The 13,699-nt window shown below is 42.3% G+C and overlaps 1 protein-coding gene across 2 annotated transcripts in view; it reads right to left on the reverse strand.

Annotated features, from left to right (window-relative positions):
* Window positions 1-13,699, reverse strand: part of LOC139479042 (glutamate receptor ionotropic, NMDA 3A-like) — a 163,812-nt gene that overhangs the window by 105,934 nt on the left and 44,179 nt on the right. The gene's annotated exons all lie outside the window — the stretch shown is intronic.

Raw genomic sequence — 13,699 nt, forward strand, 5'->3', positions numbered from 1 at the left:
TCGGGGGGGCGCGCGGGGGGGGGGGGGGGGTAGGCTTGTGGTTTAAGCGTCTGGTCGTCTTGCCAAAGACCCAGGATCGATTTACCTCACGCATGCAATGTATGAAGTCATTTCTGGTGTCCTGGGTGATATTGCTTAAATATTGCTAAAAGTGGCGTAAAACCCTACTCACTCACTCACTCACTCACTCACACACTCACTTACTCTCACAAAATGTTCAGCACCACAGTTGAAAATTTCTTGTCAAAGAAGCACAGCTAAATATTGTCAAAACACTTTTGTAAAATCGTATAATGAAACAATTATCTGCGCACAAAAAAGCAATGCGTTTTCATGCACATCCTGACAAGACATATTGAAGAAGCGTGGTGACCCAGTTAAATACTTGAAACTACCGATGTACTATCTGACCCTACAGGTTGATAACCAAGACCGCCTCCGTGGTCTAGTGGCAGAGCGTCTGCCAGGAGAGTGGCAGATCCGGGGTTCAATCCCCGGCCGCGTCATACCAAAAGACGTTAAAAGCTGGTACTTGTTGTTACCCTGCCTGGCGTTCGGCATTAAGTTGATATAACAAGGACTGGTCGGCTCGGAGTCAGTTAAATGTGTCTGTGTGGGGTATTCATGTTAAACTGCGGCATTGTATCTAAGTGGGTTAGCACTATAAATCGGCATCTGTCTGGACTACAAGCAGCCACACATACACAAGTGCATGCATGTCCCTATATAAGTGCAATAATCTTGGACGCGATGTTAACCCCGTTTAGCCTCACCTCACCTCACCTCACCTCACCTCACCTCACCTCACTGATGACAGTGATGGCAACCCAAGTGACATTATTAGGCCTAAAGAATTGGAACCCCATAACTGAAATTTCAAATAATGGACAGGTTTTCTTATAAAGGTCAATTCTTTTTATGAATCTAACAGTGAAGAAAGAATGGCACAGTCCTAAGCCTCCGCTTCCTTCGTGATATTGTTGGAAATATGATCCCCATGCCATAGTAGGCACCCTATAGATGACGCACTCATGTCATCAATAACAAAGCCAACTCCATCGCGGTGTACACTGTGTAACAGCGACCCCTGTGCGGTTCTGTATATTTCACACTTCGAGAATATCGATCGATGTAGACCATGTGTCACTCGCCTATGTTTCCCTCCCTCCTTCTTGCCCCCCCCCCCCTCCCCGCCAACACACCCACCCACCCACTCACCCCCTACCCCCCCCCCCACCCCCACCCCCATCCACCTCCTCCCCCTCCTCTCAGTCCCTTCCCCCCAGCGCCTCCCGCAAATGACCGATATATCCTACAATCTTGCCCTCCAAGGTGTCTGCCTCTTGCCAATCACTTCCGCTTTGCTGTCACGTGCCTCGCTACATACATGACACGGCAGGCGCGCAGTGACATCCGGTTTGATAGATGATAAGGTCGCAATCGCTGCATAATTCTTGTGTTTCCATTGAATAGTAAACCTAATTATTTGAAAAACTCGTAACGCTCTGTTTCATGTGACAAGTGATGAAAAACATTTTGTCTGATTAATGATCCGTGTTTCAATTTGCATATTTTTCATGAAATCGAAAAGTCCATTAGCGTAATAGTGTATGGAGCGTGCAAACTATTATGTATTTATATGCGAATGATTTTTAGAATTATCATAGATATAAACCTACAGTCATGGCATGTTTATTGAAGCTTCCACATGATTGGTTTTGCAAAATTCCCGGGTTTTAATTCACATAATTCAGCAAAATTTCTTTTTACTGTTTTCACACCACAGCTTTTCCCTTTACCTGCTCACAGGATGTTGGTCGACCAAAGGAGGAGCTACGACAAGGGGCCGTTTTCGGCCCACTCGAAATTCAACAGTTTGAAGTTACAGAAAACTTTGATAAATTAGTATTAAAATTATGTACAAATTCATAGAAACTTTTATCTTTGTTACACTTGCAGGTTTTGGACTTCTGACGTGAAATAGATGAATGGCTACCAAAATGAAAAAATGTTGATTTGTCGAACTTCGGAGTAAATCTATGTACACTTCCTTGACCCAAGATTCTCGTTTAACCATATGTTTATTTATCTTCTAAGAAATCAGCTTAGGTCAATAACACTGATGTTCAATAACAAAAACATTCAAGTGTTAAAATGGCCAAAGTGAAGTTGTCATTCACATAAACACATAACTTGCATAACTTCTAAGTCGTTACCACGTGTCTTACTTATCATGCCTGGACCAACAAGGAGGTTGACCTCTTGGGGGATGGTTTTCATTGTGAACTCTTTACTTCCATTTTGGCTATCCACGGCAACAGATCACTCGTCACTCAGAATGACATGTTTACCCAGTCTTATACACTCGGGAGAACATGTGGTTCCTTGCAGATCTCATGTCATTGTCCAAGCTACTTAACTACATACAGTAAACTACGGTTATAACGAACACGCTTATAACGAACAGACGGATATATATATAACGAACTTACTTTTTTGGTCCCGACTATTTGCTGTAGTTGTGTTGTATATATGCTTATAACGAACTACGGTTATAACGAACTTAAGTTGGTAGTCCCTTTGGGTTCGTTATAACCGTAGTTTACTGTACTTACATGCCCGGAGAAGGTTGTATGAGTTTATCGTCTAAAGAATAGTGTCATCTATGCGATAACCCTATCCGATACACTTGGTAGCAGGATCCGATAAATATGCAAATGAGGTCACCTATGCTAATGAGGTCACCAGCAGGAACAACTTTTAGTCGGCTCTGTACATCCATATGGTGTTTACGTGCTCTAAAACTATTACATAACGTTCCTAAATCATTAAACATTAGTTCCTGATGTGTGAGTTCTTATGTAAACAAACATGGCTGCTAGCCTTTGGCAATATATTATAAATGGGGCCGTTCGTTCTGGCTTTATATTCCTACGGGTGCTAAAGTTACACTAGTGAATAGCAATGTGTCATAAATTTTAATTAATTTAAGCATGACAATATATGTTATTAAGACTATAACCCTCGTGTTTCCATATCGTAAATATCATAAATCGAAATGCTAGCTTTTATCCCTAATATATGATATTTACAATACAGAAACACGAGGACAATGATCTGTATAAAATTTAAAGCGACTATGCTTGTCGTAAGAGGCGACTAACGGGATCGGGTGATCAGGCTCGCTGACTTGGTTGATGGATGTCATCGATACCGAATTGTGTAGATCGATGCTCATGATATCAGTCACTAGATTGTCTGGTCCAGATTGGTTTATAAACAGACCGCCGTCATATAGTTGGAACATTACTGAGTGCGGTGTTAGACAACAAACAACAGCATAACTATGTCATGCTTAAAATAATTAAAGTTTATGACACATTCCTATTGACTACACTCTAGTGTCATAATATATAATTACCGCAAATAATTATGCAACATCCTGAATATGTTAATGAAACGTCGACGTCAGAGAATGATAGTGTAAAATACAGTAACCTACGGTTATAACGAACACGCTTATAACGAACTGACGGATATAACGAACTTACGTTTTTGGTCCCGACCATTTGCTGTAGTTATGTTGTATATATGCTTATAACGAACTACGGTTATAACGAACTAAAATTAGTAGTCCCTTTGGGTTCGTTATAACCGTAGTTTACTGTACGTGAATGGATTACTGAAAATCAGTATTGACACCAGGGCCTACTTGCACAAAGCGATCTTAGCGCTAAGATGATTGTTACTCCCATACTTTAACATAGGCTACACTAGTCGTAGCGTTAAGATCGCTTTGTGCAAGTGGCCCCAGATGTTCGCGATAAGACCTGTTTCGGAAGGTACATCTACCGAACGGTCAATGATCTCACTGTTTGTGTGTTTAAGGGGGTAAGCTGGTTCCCCAAACGTACAGCACTGTCTCGCATCTCCGCACTCGGCGCACTCCCTTTATATAACTGATATAATTCAATAAGAGTTGGTTATCCGAGAACCGACTTTGGTGTAATAAGATTGTGCTGTTCAATGATGAACAACGGGTTAATGACAATGGAATTACACAACGAGCGTCATCAATATAACAACTCCTCGCATCGTTACGGCACATGAACTTGTAGCCTTTTTGAAGTACAGCAGCGATCCATATGACCAAGGGAGATAGTTATGTGGATTTATTATTCATTAAAATAATGATTTATCAATTTAATATAATGAATGCAACGTTTCGGTGTAGATACCAACACCGTTATCAAACAGGAGCATCTCTACCTTGTTCATCAACTTCTGAATGCCACTTAAGGAGGAATATCCATCTATATGCCTCATAATACAGTAAACTACGGTTATAACGAACACGCTTATAACGAACAGACGGATATAACGAACTTACTTTTTTGGTCCCGACTATTTGCTGTAGTTATGTTGCATATATGGTTATAACGAACTACGGTTATAACGAACTTAAAGGGGCACTGATCTAACGCAATTCCCCGGGACTGGTTGTTGCCTTTGTTATTTTTTTTTTCCAGTGAGTATTCGGATGTATAGCAGAAATCTAGACTAGTTCGCGACCTCTGCTGCGCCATTCGTGCAACATCCTGAATATGTTAATGAAACGTCGACGTCAGAGAATAATAGTGTAAAATACAGTAACCTACGGTTATAACGAACACGCTTATAACGAACTGACGGATATAACAAACTTACTTTTTTGGTCCCGACTATTTGTTGTTATGCTGTATATAGGCTTATAACGAACTACGGTTATAACGAACTGAGATTAGTAGTCCCTTTGAGTTCGTTATAACCGTAGTTTACCTAAAATACAAGGCAGTATCGGATATCGCAACAAAACAAGCACTGCATTCTCTGAACCGACACACTAGTAAATGGCGTGTCCATCAATCACAAAATGTCCATTCATTACAGGAATAAAAGTGAGTGAGTATTTTTTGACGGCGCTTTTAGCAATATTCCAGCAATACCCCCCCCCCCCCCCCCCCCCCCAATTGCAGAAGTAGGTAACTCAATCAGGCAGTTGTAGCCAGGTATCCTTTCTCGGGTAATACATTTGCCACTTCATTGGGTTCCCCCCTACACTGCAAGGTAAAGGTACAAACAGCACACAGACTCTTAGAGGGTAATGAACCAACTAGGAACTCCCTTACTGATTCGCCCGGAGACAATATACTTAGTTACATCTGTTCCGATCACACGGGACATATACACGTCATGTAATTATAATTGTGAGTGAGTATGGTTTTATGCCGCTTTTAGCAATATACCAGCAATATCACGGCAGGGAACACCAGAAATGGGCTTCACACATTGTACCCATGTCGGGAATCGAACCCGGGTCTTCGGCGAGACGAGCGAACGCTTTAACCACTAGGCTACCGGATCGCCCCTCAAGAATAAAACATAAGGGATAAACATTATGGTCCTCAAATAGGTATCCATGTAGGTAGTCATATCATTTACTTCTTCCAAGAAACAGAAAAAAATATATAAGTGACGGTTTCAAGAACCTACACGGATGAAATATTAACATTTGGCAACGATTAAAGTTTTAACCATTTGTTCGCGGAACTGGTGCGCATGTCACCATCGACCGACTTGAATGAAGGTTAGATGTACTGCAGTTGACCTTTAAACGTTAATGTTTGTCTCAGGGGCGACATTTTCAAAGTGCAGATGTTTAGTGTTCTGATGCAACGTCCATCTCGTTGCACGAAGCTGTGTGGGATGTAGGTATGTCCTCAGCCTCCCATCACATCTGTGCATGTGTATGTATGTGTGCGGCTGCTTGTACTAGTCCGGACTGATGCCGATTTATAGTGCTAACCCACTGAGATACCATGCCGCAGTTTTACATAAATACCCTACTCCGACACAGTATACTGACTCCGAGCCGACCAGTCCTTGTTTTAGCCCCTTAATGCCGAGCGCCAGACAGGGTAACAACAAGTACCATCTTTTAACGTCTTTTGGTATGACTCTGGTAATGCTTCAAAGATGATAGACGGACAATTACAATCAATTTGGCTTAAGTGAAATTTTGATAATGTATAAAAATTCAAATTTTGGTAAAACTTGCGATTTGAAAATAATGTTTCGGCCAAACGGAAGAAAAACGTTGTTTTTTCCTCAATTCAATTCTCTACGCCTCATGAAACGACGTAAGGGGAATATAGGACACATATTCGTAACTAGGAATACAAGCAATAGAATTTTGTGGTCGGACTTGACATCAATGTAGACATTGGGATAACGGTATTCATAGAAACACAGCTTCTTAATGATGACTCAAGTGATACCATTCGTCACCACTCGCCCCTTTCCGTAACCTGCAAGAAGACTCGCCCCCTATCGATGAATGTTATGTGCGAAAATACGACAAACCAATCAGAATGCGCGTATGATTTCGAGTTTGGTCAAATAATCCCCCAGAAATAATTTTTGATTTTACATATGTCTTGCACCTAAAAATATACCCAAGAAACAGTTAAATGTGTTCAATCATACTGTATAATTCCGCAAGTCCCGATGTGCTTAAAATTGCATCTGAAATATATATAATATATGGGGAGATATATGTGAACCATTACGCAACGAGTTGACAATTGTTTTAGGTATGCCCGTTTGCGCTAAGACGGAACCCAGTCGCAAAAATGTCCATGAGAGGGGCACGAGTCGCTATTCGGCTTGTCCCGGAATAACCCGAGTTGGTCACGAATGAAGTGATACTTGACAGTCTTCGATACACTCAGAAGATACAATGAACAGATGGATGTACAGTAAACTACGGTTATAACGAAGTAAAAGGGCCCACTAATTTTAGTTTGTTATAACCGTAGTTCGTTTTATAAGCATACATTTATGGAAGAGAATTTATGGATGTCAACTTCTTTTTTTGAGTATATGCTTACTCCTTCCCCTGGTGAAGGAGTAAGCATATACCCCGAAACGTTTTGTTCCTCATAATAAAGAAGTTGACATCCATAAATTCTCTTTCTTATGTGTACCACTTCTAAATGCCTTTCAAAGCATAGAGCATAGATACAGAAGTTGGCCGAGACCAAAAAATAAGTTCGTTATATCGGTCAGTTTGTCATAAGCGTGTTCGTTATGAGCGTAGTTTACTGCACTGAGGTGAGAGAAAGAGTGAATTTGGTTTAACTGCCCTTTGAACAGTATTTCAGTTGTATCACAGCTATCAGCTTGGTGTGGGAGGAAAGTTAAATTTCGAAGTGATACAGGTATTGAAGACGTTTTCAATTTGGCGAAACAACGAGTTCAGGTACAGTCAGACACATTGTGAGGGCGAATCTGGGATGTGAACCAGCAATCATAGGTTCCTGGCACGCCTTAAGGGACGCAACTCTGCATAGTAGTGGTGATCGGCGATATACACACTAGTAACTATGAGCAGATGACAGTCGTGTGTGTGGTGGCAGTTGTATCTGTAGTGTGGTTGTAGTGGTGTCTGTAGTGTGGTTGTAGTGGTATCTGCAGTGTGGTTGTAGTGGTGTCTGTAGTGTGGTTGTAGTGGTTTCTGTAGTGTGGTTGTAGTGGTGTCTGTAGTGTGGTTGTAGTGGTGTCTGTAGTGTGGTTGTAGTGGTGTCTGTAGTGTGGTTGTAGTGTGGTTGTAGTGGTGTCTGTAGTGTGGTTGTAGTGGTGTCTGTAGTGTGGTTGGAGTGGTGTCTGTAGTGTGGTTGTAGTGGTGTCTGTAGTGTGGTTGTAGTGGTGTCTGTAGTGTGGTTGTAGTGGTTTCTATAGTGTGGTTGTAGTGGTGTCTGTAGTGTGGTTGTAGTGGTGTCTGTAGTGTGGTTGTAGTGGTGTCTGTAGTGTGGTTGTAGTGTGGTTGTAGTGGTGTCTGTAGTGTGGTTGTAGTGGTGTCTGTAGTGTGGTTGTAGTGGTGTCTGTAGTGTGCTTGTAGTGGTGTCTGTAGTGTGCTTGTAGTGGTGTTTCTATAGTGGTTGTAGTGGTGTTTGTAGTGGTAATGTTACTGTGGTGTACGGTAATATATACCACAGCCGCCTACAGCTGATCGAGTCAAACCAGGTGGTGGTGGTAGTGGTGGTAGTAGTAGTAGTAGTAGTAGTAGTAGTAGTAGTAGGTAGCAGCAGTAGCGGTTTTGGTGATGGTGTTGGTAGCAGAAGTAGTAGCAGTAGTAGTTGTAGTAGTAGTGGTAGTGGCAATGGTAGTAGTAGTAGTAGTAGTAGTAATAGTATTTGCAGTAATAGTAGTAGTAGTAGTAGTAGTAGTAGTAGAAGTAGTAGCAGTAGTAGTTGTAGTAGTAGTGGTAGTGGCAATGGTAGTAGTAGTAGTAGTAGTAGTAGTAGTAATAGTATTTGCAGTAATAGTAGTAGTAGTAGTAGTAGTAGTAGTAGTAGTAGTAGTAGTAGTAGTAGTAGTAGCAGCAGCAGCAGTAATAGTAGTAAGTAGCGGTGGTGGTGTTGATGATAGTAGTAGTAGTAGTAGTAGTAGTAGTAGTTGTAGCAGCAGCAGTAGTAGTAGTAGTAGTAGTAGTAGTAGTAGTAGTAGAGTACAGGTGGTCGTATTGTTGCAACCTTGTTATGGTATGATGGCGTTGACGCTAATATGGTTGAGTGTTTTGCGTGATGGATGCCAGACGCGGACGGCGTATCCTGTCGACCCGTGTAATCAGCGAGATTATGACAGACAACAGCACATAAATCCTGACCTCTTCTGTGTTATCAGGCTGCAGTGTAAACACTCAGAGCTGGGCTATTAACTGCTGCCAGTCCCGAGCCGCCTTCACATTGTGTTGAGAGCAGAGATTTACAAGGCAACACTATAGTTGTGTTGAGAACAAAGAATTACAAAGCAAGACTCTCGTTATGTTGAGGGTAAAAAGTTACAAGCAAGACTCTCGTTGTCTAAGAGCAAAGTGTTGCGACATGGCAAAAGTCTCATTGTGCTCAGAGCATAGTTTCGCGACATGACATCCCTCTCAATGTGTCTCAGGGCATAGTTTCGCGACATGACAACCCTCTCAATGTGTCTCAGAGCATAGTTTCGCGACATGACAACCCTCTCAATGTGTCTCAGGGCAAAAGAGTTACGGCAAGTTACCAACACACAGTTGTGATCGAATTCTTTCGACAGAGAGCCACGTCAGCGCTGAGGGCCTGTGATTCATAAACACATGCTTATGATATCGTCGGAATCGTAATATGGACTTCAGATGACATTTGCTTAAAGTTTCATTTTTTGAAAAATTAACCTGAACCTCTGAATATCGATATGGAACTTTATCCCAGTCATCACGTGTTGTTACAAAAGCCCCATGGATCAAGTAGCCAAGTTTTGGGGCCAAGTGTAGGAAGCCAAGTGTCGTATTCTGAGACGTTCATGACACCACTTTGGAAAGACTCGCGAGGACGGAGCGGAGTGGATGAGGTGGGGAGGGGGGGGAGTGGTTTTTGAGATGGTGTTGATGGACACTGCTTCAAGACATACATTTATCCCCTGAAGGGAGGGATATTTTAGAAGGTTCTGAACAGGTCCTCTCGGGACGCAGTTCTGCGCACGGCTTTCCGGCTCTTTGTACTACTGTTTTGTATGGGACAGAACAGTCAATCATTACACGACGAGAGACACACTCTGATAGTGCAGAACTACGAGGAACATATAGAGAGGGCTTGAACATTTTATACCAAGTTTACAAGACAAAAGAGGCCTAATTCACGTACACGTCACAGAGACACACTCTGATAGTGCAGAACTACGAGGAACATATAGAGAGGGCTTGAACATTTTATACCAAGTTTACAAGACAAAAGAGGCCTAATTCACGTTCATTGAAGAAACTGTATAACAAATATACACCTTAAGGAACACACGTCAAAATAGGTGGAGTGAATTGTCGCTATTTGTCTTATTCCTATAAGAATAGAGCGAGTTACCATGCCTGCACAAGGGCAGTGCCAATTAACCTTGATGAATTACTTCTTAAGTAAGAGCACGGAGAGAAAAAACGATCTGAAGAATAACCTGCCAGTTTGTCAATCACAGCGCCATGATGAGTTGTGGATGCAATGTCAAGGTCAACGTTATTGGAGGTCGAGTGCTTAATTCTTGAAACGCGTTGTTTAACGGAAACAGATATTAGGGTGACAAGGAAACATTTTACTTTCTCAAGTACAGATTGTTTGAATGAAACAAATCGGCCTCATGTTGACATTTTCTGTCTATTATTTTTAATCGCACGGAGTATGGTCTTCGGTAATGTACTGTCATACTGTCATACTGTAGGTCATGATTCCTTATCGGTCAGGAGTTATAATACCACGGGGCATTGGCTCCGCTCCCCAACAGCCACCAAGCCACTACACAAAGGCAACACTCGGGCCAGCATCATACTGACCAGTGCAACCAGCATGTCGAACACTGCAGTTATTGCAACCAGTGCAGCCATTAACACATCAACCAATGCAACCACCAACACATCCACACAGGAACCACTGCTAACATCAACGTCAAAGGCACTGCAATCATCAACACCTGCAACCATCATTACATCAACCATAGCAACCATCACCACAGCAACCATCAACACAGCAACCATTAACACCTGCAACCATAAACACAGCTACCATAGCAACCATCCACAACTGCACACATCAACACAGCGACAATTAACACCTGCAACCATCAGCACATCAACTATAGCAACCATTCAAACATCAAACATAGCAACCATTACCACAGCAACCATCAACACATCAACACGGAGCCATCAAGAACTGTACACATCAACCCAGCAACAATTAACAACTGTAACCATCAACACAGCAACCATCAACAACTGCAACCATCAACACATCAATCACTGCAACCATCAACACATCAACCACTAAAACCATCAACACATCAACACACCAACAACTGCAGCCATCAACCACTGCAACCATCAACACATCAATCACTGCAACCATCAACATATCAATCACTGCAACCATCAACAACTGCAACTATCAACACATCAACCACTGCAACCATCAACACAGCAACCTTTAACACATCAACCACTGCAACCATCAACACAGCAACCACTGCAACCATCAACACATCAATCACTGCAACCATCAACACATCAATCACTGCAACCATCAACACATCAACCACTGCAACCATATTACGTCCCTTACCACCAGTAGACCAGTGCACCAGACCTACCAACACAGTCCACGACACACGGCAACACCCCCCACCAGGGTGTATCAGCAGTTCCCGGAGGTCACCATAGACTAGGCGAGTCTGGGACACCAATCTGTCGTGATTCCCGTGGGTAGTGTTAGAGTTTTAATATAGTAGAGAAACAGAAACCCTGCCGATCGTCAGCCCTATCGTATGACCGTCCTCGTCCCCGGTACTCGACATCCACGACGTGCTGTGGGAATAACCGAGGCCCCGGTGATTAATGCGAAACGTCTTACAATCCATATCCAAATGAGTTTGGACATAGGAATCTGCATTTCTTCAATTTTTCAAGTGCTTGCCTCTTGGGGAGAGTGCAAAGAGCCGGACAAATTAGGAACGGGGAAATGTTCCATATACGATGCGGTGCGTCAGGGACGAGCAGGCCGACCCAGCGAGTTATGAAATGAAGACGCACAGCAGTTGCCCAGTTACATCTGCAAGAAGGACCAGCGTTGGAAGGGAGGCAGGGACGGCAGGGACGACAGGGAGACGTTGGCAATTCCATTCCATCATTGCCATCAGTAAACGGTATTTGATGAATGGGGTGTCGCTAGGCGCTGCAAGGAGCTTGGGAACATATTTACAAAGATCTATGAGGAGAAAAGCGCTGGGAGAAGCTTGCAGTGTAGGAATATGTTAAGTCGGTTCTGGTATACAAGTGAAGGGAATGTAAAAATAGATGCATGGAAACTACAATTATATGTTCGCTTTATTGGCTGTTATAAAGTGCTGATTATCGGCAGCGCCACAGGACCGGGGCATCGGGCCGGTCTCCAGGGCAGGTCTCCTAGCAGAGGAACGCTTCATTGCCTTCCCGTCACGCTGGCCAGGGAAACGAGAAATAAAAGAACGCTATTTTCGAAATCAGGGACTCCGAAATTACGCCAAGACTTTTTGTTCATTTGAACACCGTCTGTTCTATAACACCATGGTTGGGGCGTTGCCAGCGTGGAGCCTTGTCCTAAATGACCTCGACTCGAGATCAACGACTACACGTAACTCATCCTTGGAAATTAGTTGAGCATCACTGTCCATTTACTGTTCTTTACTTCCAATAGAGTCTGGAGTTGTGTTGACTACTAATTAAAATTAAACTACACAGGGTTTAATGTTTTAATTTAAAAAGTCGATATATTCGTGGAGATATGACGTCACGACCAGTCCCTCCTTCGTCAAAACGAACTTAATGCTACGACGTCGTAACTCACCAGCATCTACATCGCCTTACAACAGCAGCAGCGCCAAGATGGAGAGAATGGTGAATAGTAAAATGAGGGAAAACGTCGTTGATGAAGCTCGGGTAATCTTTGTATAAAAACCTCATCAATATACATGAAAATATATGTAACAGCACAAAGGCGGCGTATTAAATAGATAGGTCAAAGTTATTATGTTTTTGACCAAACGGAGATCACTTTTTTAATATGTATGATTATTCAAATAGCTCTCCAAGCACGTAATCAAATTAACATAGAACATTTTTGCTGTCATGTTAAATAGGATCGTAAATGGAAAAGGGTATCAGGAACTTGGTCAATGAAATCATATCCGAAATCGTTCTGGTGCTATACGCGCCTCAAGGTACTGGAATGTTGCAGACACGAAGACCAGGAACTCATTGATGGATATTGATGTGGTCGTGGAAGAAAATGGCATTCGGATCTTCATTGCATAACAGCGGCAATATTTGTGTTACAGACGTAAACGGGTTAATTAATGTCATTCAACGGGGTGATCTCTATTAAATTTGATTGACAGGCAGGCTGCTTGGCGGTCACCGGTCCAGCACAGTTCTACATGGTTGTCCAGATAGGAGTCTAAAGAGGGTGAAACGACCAGTGACATGTGACCAGATAACCCAGCAACATTTACTCCCGTCGGTCAAAATTTACTCCAGCCTTTGGTGTTCACGTTTAACGTTTGAGATACAATCGGGCATGCTCTTTCTACCAGGTTTTCAAAGAGCGTAATACAACTCTTGCTCAGAAGATGTTTGATCAAGGTTATATGACTTACAAGGCCTCAGTAAAGCTTTCAAAAGGTTTTATGGCGCACATGAGGAGGACATTTCCAGTTTTGATGCATCGGTGACAAAAATTGTCCGATGTTGACTTGTACCACATGTTCCTGTGTTTTTCAGATGAACAATTGACTTGCCTTTGCATGTGTTTGTGACGGGTGCCACCGTTGGGGCAGGATACGCTTACCTTTTCGCAAGCACCTGGTATCATCCATTTTTTATAGTGATTCATAAACACATGCTTATGATATAGTTGGGATCGTACTATCGACTCTGCTTTATGCAGAGATTTCTATTGGATATGGAAAGGATTTTGTCGCTTTATTTATTTGGAAATATACGTTTATTACTGGATATTCTTATTAATAATCATACTTGAATTGTCTAAGAAAATATGGAAATATTGTATGATTTGTAACTGACACAAACTTTTGCAAGATGCTTGTTAAG

The sequence above is a fragment of the Haliotis cracherodii genome, unplaced genomic scaffold, assembly GCF_022045235.1.
Source record: "Haliotis cracherodii isolate W230 unplaced genomic scaffold, xgHalCrac1.p SCAF_4, whole genome shotgun sequence".
In the NCBI taxonomy this organism is placed as follows: Eukaryota; Metazoa; Mollusca; class Gastropoda; order Lepetellida; family Haliotidae; genus Haliotis; species Haliotis cracherodii.